At 34.9% G+C, this 9467-nt stretch overlaps 1 long non-coding RNA gene across 2 annotated transcripts; it reads left to right on the plus strand.

The window, feature by feature from the left end:
* The first annotated feature begins 230 nt into the window (after window positions 1-230).
* Window positions 231-6310, plus strand: LOC142541548 (uncharacterized). 2 transcript variants are annotated; one of them, XR_012819384.1, is made up of 3 exons: window positions 231-2077; window positions 2285-2502; window positions 6090-6310. It is a non-coding gene; the product is annotated as an uncharacterized LOC142541548 (long non-coding RNA). The 2 variants fall into 2 exon arrangements; XR_012819383.1 differs by lacking the exon at window positions 6090-6310 and adding an exon at window positions 5595-5692 and having other exon boundaries at window positions 2285-2530.
* The last annotated feature ends 3157 nt before the right edge of the window (window positions 6311-9467 follow it).

Below are 9467 nucleotides of genomic sequence, written 5' to 3' on the forward strand. Positions count from 1 at the left end.
TCCTATAATTTAACAATTTAGCTTGAGTTGGTATCAATTTAGTTTGTGATTAGCAAAACTTATTAATTAAATTTTATCTTAGTAATTTCTTTTTTTGGTGATGTCAAAACTAAGTTGTTAAATTAATTGATAGAGAATAACCATAGTCTAAATAAAATGAACTATTTATAATCTGAACTGAACAAAAATTGAACTGTTTACTAAAGGCAATTAAAAGTAACAAAAAATGAAACTCTTATCTCATGTTTTATTATTTTCCGAACGGTTGATGTATAGAGTAGTCGGGCTTGTGTCCACCACTTGAGCTGCTGTGGTGACCACCACTACTGGAGCTGTCGTTAGGTGGTTTCTTGTGCTAAGGCGAGGAAGATGAGGGCTTAGACTGTTATTAATGTTTTCCCCTTTTTTCTGATATCAGCACTTTCTTCTTGGAGACATTCAACTACCTCAGAAATTTGTTTCTCCAACGTCTCAATATGACCTGCTAGCGCATGTTCCTGCTTGTTGATCTGACAGACCACATCGGTATTAGATCGTTGAAAGGCATGTATGAGCTCCGGTAGTTAACTTGATTGCATGTGTATCATTTTGAGGACTTCAGAAATCTGAACATTAAGGTTTGTTTTGAAAAGCTCCAATTCTAGTGTAGATGCCATTTGATATACTCTCAAGCCAGAAACATCATTTTGTAATTGGGACACTAACTGATGAACTAATTTGACTTTGTCAAATTGTGGAATGTCTTGGTCAAGTCCTTGCTCAGTTTCTTGAAATTGATAAGGTAAGAACGGTGGAGACTTTTGCTGTAGCTAACCTTCTTGCAAATTTTGTTCTTATTGGAGTGGCGGCTCAGTTATTGGTTCAGGTTTAATCAGCAACTTCCTCAGTTGGAATTTCTTTGATTTGAGGCAGAAAGTGATGGGCTTCTTCTTCTTGTACTGATAGCTTTTGTGGAGTCAAAAAAGGTGGAGATCGAAACATATTGTAGATAATGTCATCAATAGAGGGCAATGAAGATGTTACAAGCTGTTGTTATGTTGTCTTCTGCTAATGATTTGGTGGAGAGGAATCTAAGGCGGATTCAAATACTACCACTTATTGTAATGGGATAGCTGTTGTGATAATGGAATCAGTGTCCTGGGAAATGGAAATTGGGGCCAGTGCAGAAGTGGTTGTGATGTCGAGGATTTTCAGCATCTCAACTGTTGTAGTCAGAGGTAATTCAGGAAGAGCTTCAGAACAGTGCGAGGGCACTGGATCTTCCTTAAGTTGTTCACCATCTGGCTATTGTACATCTTCTTTTGGCAGTGTTAAAATGTGATCAGTGAAGGGATTTGATTCTATTCCTTAATCAATTTGAGGCAACATTTCATCTTCTCTATCAAACTGTTTGATTTTTTCATCCAGATCCATCTGTTCTGAAGAAATTTCTTCATGAATTTTTTCATTAGGAAGAGACAGTTGGAGCTCTGTTCTCGTTAAACTTACTCTCATGTACATCCCATGTCCATTTCTAACTGGCTGATGACTGTCGAGTCAATACTTGTTGTTGGGTCCCGAGGATTGAAATTTTGCTTTTTCTTGTTTATCAGAAGTCTCAGGCCAATTTCCCTTATCATCGTGGCCAAATTTTCTTTTCTCTTCAGTGCTTCAGGAATCACCCGAGTCTCAATCCATTCCAAAATTTGATTTTTTTGAGCTGTCATGTGTTCGAGTTTCTTCAAATTCTTGATCTCTGAATAATTCCCAAGCATTCTGTTGTTTTCCACTTATCAAACATTTTCTTCTAAGTTTGAAGTATATTTTCACTTCTTGAGTTGCTAGATTGATACATGTTTGAACTGCTGACAATGTCTTGGAGGGTCGATGAGGATGCTCTTCCTCTGCATTTGGGATCAATCTGAGGCAAGCTCGATTCGTGGGAAGTAAGGTTTGTTTCAACAATTTTGATATCGGGTAGAACCTTGCAGATCGGAATAGATGGGATGAGAGCTAGTCTTATAGGTCATTGAAGTGCTTTATCAGCTTGGTTCTCTTAGTTTTCTACTTCTTCTCAGGAGCCGGTGAAAATACTTAGGTAAGTGGTAGCTTTCTGAAGTATTACTTCTGATTCAGACACTTCAACTCGCATTTATTGCTTAACTGGTGCCTTCTTGGGAGATTTTCTCTTATTCTTCTCTTTGGAAACCTCTTTCTTTACTTGTCGCGTGTCATCTCCTGTGATGATATTTTTTGATTTTAATACATCGATTGATTTTTTATTGATCATTTTGTGGTAGTGCAGATCGGAGGATGGTCCCATCTGAGTTTTGCATTGTTATGAGAGTTGACATATTGGAACAGTGAAGCATTGATGTTGTTTTTCTGGATATGAGACAATTGCTGCCAAAATGTGGTGAAGCACAACATACCAATTGATCTTTATGCCGACAGTAATATCAGTCATAATTTCTAGCTGTTCCACAATGAAGGCGTCAAAGGAACCTGCCTTAGCTGTCAGTGGTTTGGCCACAATATTATTAGCAGTCAGGTATTCAATCTTCATGTCCTTATTATCCTGAATGAGTTGAGGGGAGCACCGGACAGAGATAATTGATGTAGAACCCAAAAATCAGATTTCGTATAAGCCATGCATAATTGTCATTATTTAAATTAAATATGAAGTTTTAAATCATGATTATTTATTTCAAAGGTAGATGTTTAGTATTATCTTTTCAGGATAAATACGCGAGGCCGGACTGGAGTTTGAAGATTAAAGATAAGATCAATAATTAGAAAAATATTCCTAAATTTAATTTAAGTTAAGAAATAATTTAATTTAAAGAAATAGAATGTTTTAAGATTTATTAAATTAATTAGAACTAAGATGTTAAATAAATTCTTTAGGTTAATATATAATTAAAGCTTAAATAAAAATATGTAAACAAAGGGAGATGAATTAATATAGGTCAAATATATCCAAGAAATTAAACATAGCATTTAAATACTTAAAATTTTAAACCATGCAATGCAATGCAAGAATTTATTCTAAATAATGTGTTAATTCACTCAAATATATAATTGATGTATTAAAACCTAAATATTTAAATACAAGAATTAATCAAGGTAAGACCATGCAAAATGGTGGATGAATTTTGGTCCATGCCTAAACAAATTAAAAATATTAGTAACACCACATTTAAGCCATTCCTAATTGCACCTCATAAAGTATTCATTTCCTATTTTAATTCACAAATGAGTAGTAAATTCAAATATCATATTACACCTCATTTTATTCCCAACTAATTACCAAGAAAAGTTATCGTGCATTGCAGCAAGGAAATGAGAACAAAAGCAACGGCAGCATAGGAAAGGAAGTGCATTTCAAACCCCATTCAAATCATCACTAAATGATTTTTATAGTGTATTAATTTCCTACTTTAAAATTCCATCGTAATAGGTAATACATGCACCATAATTCTCTTTGAAGCTCCTCAACCCCTTCATGCTAGCAACTAAAACGTAAACAACAGCAAGAAGAAGAGAAAAGAATCGGCAGAAAAAGGGAATCAAAATGCACTTCAAATTCCATTCAAAGATTCACTTGTAACTTCCAACTTAATGTATATTATGGCACCTTTATCACCTCCTATAACATCCCTGTTCATTTCCTAGAAAACCTGCACCTTCATCTTCGAAACATATCAGAAAACTACAACTGAAAAACGTGAGAACAACAGCTGAAACAAAGAAGAGAAAACCAACTCCGTGCCGCCGCTCGTATTTGTCGTATTGATTTGTTTTTGTCAAAAAAAATTCCAGGCATGTATATGTTGTTCATTTTCTCTTCAATCAAGTCCTATAGATATTTTTAAACCATTATATAACCATGAATCAAGCTAAATCACGAAATTGACAGCAATCTTCCCAAGCAAAATCTGTACAGATTTTTATAAACTCTTTTGTTTCCAACTTCACGGTTTGAGATGTTTTGTTGATTACAGGGTGTTGCTTCGGTTCCAGGCCCACATGGCTGCTACTAGGCATGAATTAGAATGTGTTAGGGTGTTTTTGGTTCAATGGTTCAAGCCCATACACGCATAAACAAATAATTGATAGCAACTTTTTCCTTAAGTGCAGAATTGGAGTTAGGGTGAGAGTTCAAATCATGGCTGTCCTAGGGGCTGTAGCCATGGTTAGAACCCTACCTTAACATGTCTAGGACGTGACCAAATCATCCTTCCAAGGAATGGTTCACAGATCCATCAGAATTCCATCAAAAGCAACACAAGTGCATTTCGTTTTTTTTCATTCCTGTGATTGCACCCCTTCGGTTTTCGGTCTTTGTATGGATGATGGTTGGCTCCTAGCCCATAGCCATGGTTTACACAACACTCTATCATGTCTAGATCGACCCAAGACAGTAAACCATGTCAATACATCACACTACACAGAAAGTGCATTCTCGGTTGAGTACTGTAATTGTCTTAGGGGGTTGCTTGGTTTGTGGTTGGCTTATAGCCCTTAGCCACGGTCCAAGCCATGCCTTAGGATGTTTGTAAGGGTCTCTGGTTGGTGGTGCAAGCCACAAGGGTCATTAGTTTCATAAATTGAGCAAAACAAACACCATAGTTGCTGCTGTAACTTCTGTTTTTGACAGCAACTTTCATTTCAGTTCAGGAGGTTTTTCTGAGTTCTTGGTTGGCTTTTAGCCCATGGCCTTGGACTGGACAGTACCTCAATGAGTTAGGAAAGTCATGTTTTTGACCGTTTGTGATTTGGTCAAGTTTAGAGGTCGTACGAGAAATTATGGTGAAAGGTGCCAAAATGACTCTCGAAAGAGCGTTTTATGTTTTTGGATTCCTTTCGCCTATTTTCGTGTTTTACAGTTATTATGCATATTTTTCAGTATGTTTGGGATATTTTAATCATGGTTAAACATCGGGTTAATGTTGGTTTGGGTTGGTACGAACCCATGGTTAAAAATCAAATTATTGGTTCTAATCGTTTCGTTTTTGGTTCTATTGTTATGTTTTTGTCAAGTTAAGATTTATTGCATGTGTCACATATTAGAATTAAGTCGCAGCAAGCCTGGGAACGATCCAACTCATCCGATAAAAATAAGATTATAATTATATTACGTGCATAAAAATATAAAATGTTTGTTTTTGAGATATATGCTATATGTCTTGTGGCCACCTTATGCTTATGGGTTTAGAAGTCGGTAGGCGCAACCGATGACCTCTCCGCCCGGTGACTTACGACCGGTTTATGATTATGTATGGGTACGGACATCCAGTCCAAGGGTTGTGATTGATCTCTACCATCCAGTATACTGTGGTTTAGTCTGATCAGGCGCTTACGCTATGTTATGGGCCACTAGCTTAGAAACATTATCTCTACCAGAAAATTATGATATGTTATGACAGAGCTCTATTGAGCAAAGCTTTTACGTATGATTTTCAGATATGCACGTAGTTATTCATGATACGATTTTCACCATACGCTCTACGATACTTTATTTTTGTGATGCATGCGATTTTATGTTATATTTACTTGTTATTCACGATATATACATGTTGAGTCTTTAGACTCACTAGACTTGATTGTTGTAGGTATTGACGAGGTCGAGACCGCGGGCGGAGACCAGTGAGCGATCATGCGTCAGCAGTAGTAAACTCGAGGACCTTATGATTTAATTTATGCACCTTTTATTATTCAAACTCAGATTTAATACGTTGGATTATTTTAAGTTAATGTTTACGTTGGATTATTTTTAAATGGTTGGTTGAAAACAATATTTGCTTCCGCTGTTATTTTAAAGTTAAGATTATTTACATGTTTATTTAATTAAATAAGACAAGATAAATATTTATTTAGAAAAAATTTTAATAATTCCGAAAATTTATGAATACGAAATACGGGCCTTTACAATTGAACCTTCATTTCTTCAATGGTTGTTGATAGCAACCCGTTGAACTCAGTTATCCCTTCTGCTGGTAGACGGAAGATATCAGTGAATATTTGCTGATTAATAGTGAATTTTGTTCATTGATTGTGCATATCACTGCTTCATTATAGATCTTTACAGATGAAAAGAATTGATACAGTACTTCTTCATAGATATGGCTTTCACATCCAAGGAATCCCTTGAGTCCAGTGGCTTCTAGTGTATTTTTAACATGGCCACCATGTTGTCATTCAACAGCAGATAAAATGCATCAAAGTTGACCTAAAGAGAGTTGTCGGTGAAGGAAGACATTTTTAGAATTGATAGACTGAAGCTTGAAAGCATAGAATGCTGTAAATTTTAGAGAGTTTGGAGAAGATGATAAAAAGACGGCAAAAAAATAAGTTGGTGAAATTTCCTGAACATATATACGGTTGCATAAGAGAAAAATACATCAGTCAACATGTCAGAATATTTTTGGAGAATTTTGAAAATAAAAAATGGAACCGTCATACATCGTACAATTAAAGCGATAAATAAATGTTTTTTGAAAGTAAAATAGAATCATAATTTTGATAATTGATTGTTCTTATCAGAATGTATTTGGGTAAATGTCAATAGATGTGAGCTATATTGAAAAGATCAAACTGATCACAAACTTAAGATGTTAGTCAACTAGAGTTCATGAATTTGACTGATGTCTTATCAGTTCAAGATAAATATTTATTTAGAAAAATTTTTAATAATTTCGAAAATTTATGAATACGAAATACGGGCCTTTACAATTGAACCTTCATTTCTTCAATGGTTGTTGATAGCAACCCGTTGAACTCAGTTATCGCTTCTGCTGGTAGACGGAAGGTATCAGTGAATATTTGCTGATTAATAGTGAATTTTGTTCATTGATTGTGCATATCACTGCTTCATTATAGATCTTTACAGATGAAAAGAATTGATACAATACTTCTTCATAGATATGGCTTTCACATCGAAGGAATCCCTTGAGTCCAGTGGCTTCTAGTGTATTTTTAACATGGCCACCATGTTGTCATTCAACAGCAGATAAAATGCATCAAAGTTGACCTAAAGAGAGTTGTCGGTGAAGGAAGACATTTTTAGAATTGATAGACTGAAGCTTGAAAGCATAGAATGCTGTAAATTTTAGAGAGTTTGGAGAAGATGATAAAAAGACGGCAAAAAAAATAAGTTAGTGAAATTTCCTGAACATATATGCGGTTGCATAAGAGAAAAATACATCAGTCAACATGTCAGAATATTTTTGGAGAATTTTGAAAATAAAAAATGGAACCGTCATACATCGTACAATTAAAGCGATAAATAAATGTTTTTTGAAAGTAAAATAGAATAATAATTTTGATAATTGATTGTTCTTATCAGAATGTATTTGGGTAAATGTCAATAGATGTGAGCTATATTGAAAAGATCAAACTGATCACAAACTTAAGATGTTAGTCAACTAGAGTTCATGAATTTGACTGATGTCTTATCAGCTTAATATGAAAATTCCCCCTGAGAACATGCATTAGTAATTTAAATCTACCAATCCTAAAATATTTCGAAAGAAATTTAATTTAGTCTCAGGTAATGGCTTGGTGAAAATATTTGTCACTTGCAGATCTGTGAGACATGTTCTAATATGATGTCCTTCTTTATGACATGATCTCTTATAAAATGATGTCTGATACCAATATGTTTGGTCTTTGAGTGCAACATGAGATTATATGTAATTTCTATAACGCTTGTGTTGTCACAGAAGATTGGGGACCATCAGCTTGAACACCATAATCTATGAGCTGTTGTTGGATCCGTAGCAGAAAAAAAACTCCCGACAGCTAGGTATTATGCTTCAGCTATTGAGGTAGCAATTGAGCTTTTTTTTTTTTTTGCTAAACCACAAGATCAGTCTATCACCCAAAAGTTGACAAGTCTTACTTGTGATTTTCATGTATATATATTTTAAAACCTGCATAAACTGCATCAAAATAACCAATTTAATTGAAACTTGAATCTTTTGGATACCAGAGTCCAAATCGGATATTTCAATATTCGTTTGACAGCAATATAATGCGATTGGTTAGGATATTCTTGGAACCTAGCACATATGCAAACAACAAATATAATATATGGTCTATTAGTTGTTATGTACAACAACGAACCTACTAAACCTCTGAACAGTGACACATAAACTGATGGTCCAATCTCATCCTTGTCCAGCTTGATTGAGGAGCTCATGGGTGTTGATGCTACTGAGCAATTCTCCATTCCAAACTTCTAGATAAGTTATTTTCCGTACTTAACTTGATTTATGAAAATTCCACTGTCAAATTGATAAGTGCAAGAATTGAACTTAATTTAAATGAGAATTCACACTACAAAAAAAGGCTAAAGACAACGGTAAAAAACCGTTGTCGTAGGTCTTGTAAAACCATTGTTAAAGGCCCTGTGGTTAAAGGGTGTGTTCAAAGACAACAGTGAAAAACCGTTGTCGTAGACGTCTAAAGATGACGGTGAAAAACCGTTGTCGTAGGTCTTGTAAAATCGTTGTTAAAGGCCCTGTGGTTAAAGAGTGCGCTCGAATACAATGGTGAAAATTCATTGTCGTAGACGTCTAAATACGACGAGGAAATACCGTTGTCGTAGCACTAAAAAATCGTTGTTAAAGGTCAATTAGCGACGATTTTTCATATTATTTCTGTCGCTAATTAGCGACGGTTTACATATGATTGCTCGCTAATTAGCGACGGTTGTTCATATGATTTCCATCGCTAATTAGCGAACGGTGAAAAATCGTTGTCGTAGACGTCTAAAGACGACGAGGAAAAACCGTTGTCGCAGCATTGAAAAATCTTTGTTAAAGGTCAATTAGCGACGGTTTTTTGTATTATTTCTGTCACTAATTAGAGACGGTTTACATATGATTAGCGACGGTTGGTCATATGATTTCCGTCGCTAATTAGGGACGGTTATTCATATGCTTTCCGTCGCTATTTTTTTTATGTAAAATAAAAAAAATTATAATTTAATAAATCTAACAAAAAAAACTTACATTCTTACTAAACTAATAATATTTATAATCTTAACTAAAACTTAAAAATTTATCAAGAAATCAAAAATTGAAGGGAAATTAAAATCGTGAAAGAGAGAAAAATTTATTGTGGGAATTGATTCAGGACGCGGATATTTATAGACAGTTTGCCACGGTTTTTGTTTAAATAGCGACGATTTTGTTATAAACCGTCGCTATTAGCGACGTATCTTATATAAGAGCGACGGTAAAGCTAAGGCCGTTGCTATTAGCGACGGTTGTTTAGCGACGGTTGTTAAACAACCGTCGCGATTTTTAAATTAGCGATAGTTTTACTGTCGCTAATTTAAAATTATGACCATTCTCTTACAACCGTCGCTAAATATGGCGACATATCGCTATTAGCGACGGTTGTTAAAAAACTGTCGTATTTTTAAATTAGCGACAGTTTTATTGTCGCTAATTTGAAATTGCGACGGTTCTCTTACAACC

Source organism: Primulina tabacum, chromosome 4 (genome assembly GCF_025594145.1).
Source record: "Primulina tabacum isolate GXHZ01 chromosome 4, ASM2559414v2, whole genome shotgun sequence".
Lineage (NCBI taxonomy): Eukaryota > Viridiplantae > Streptophyta > Magnoliopsida > Lamiales > Gesneriaceae > Primulina > Primulina tabacum.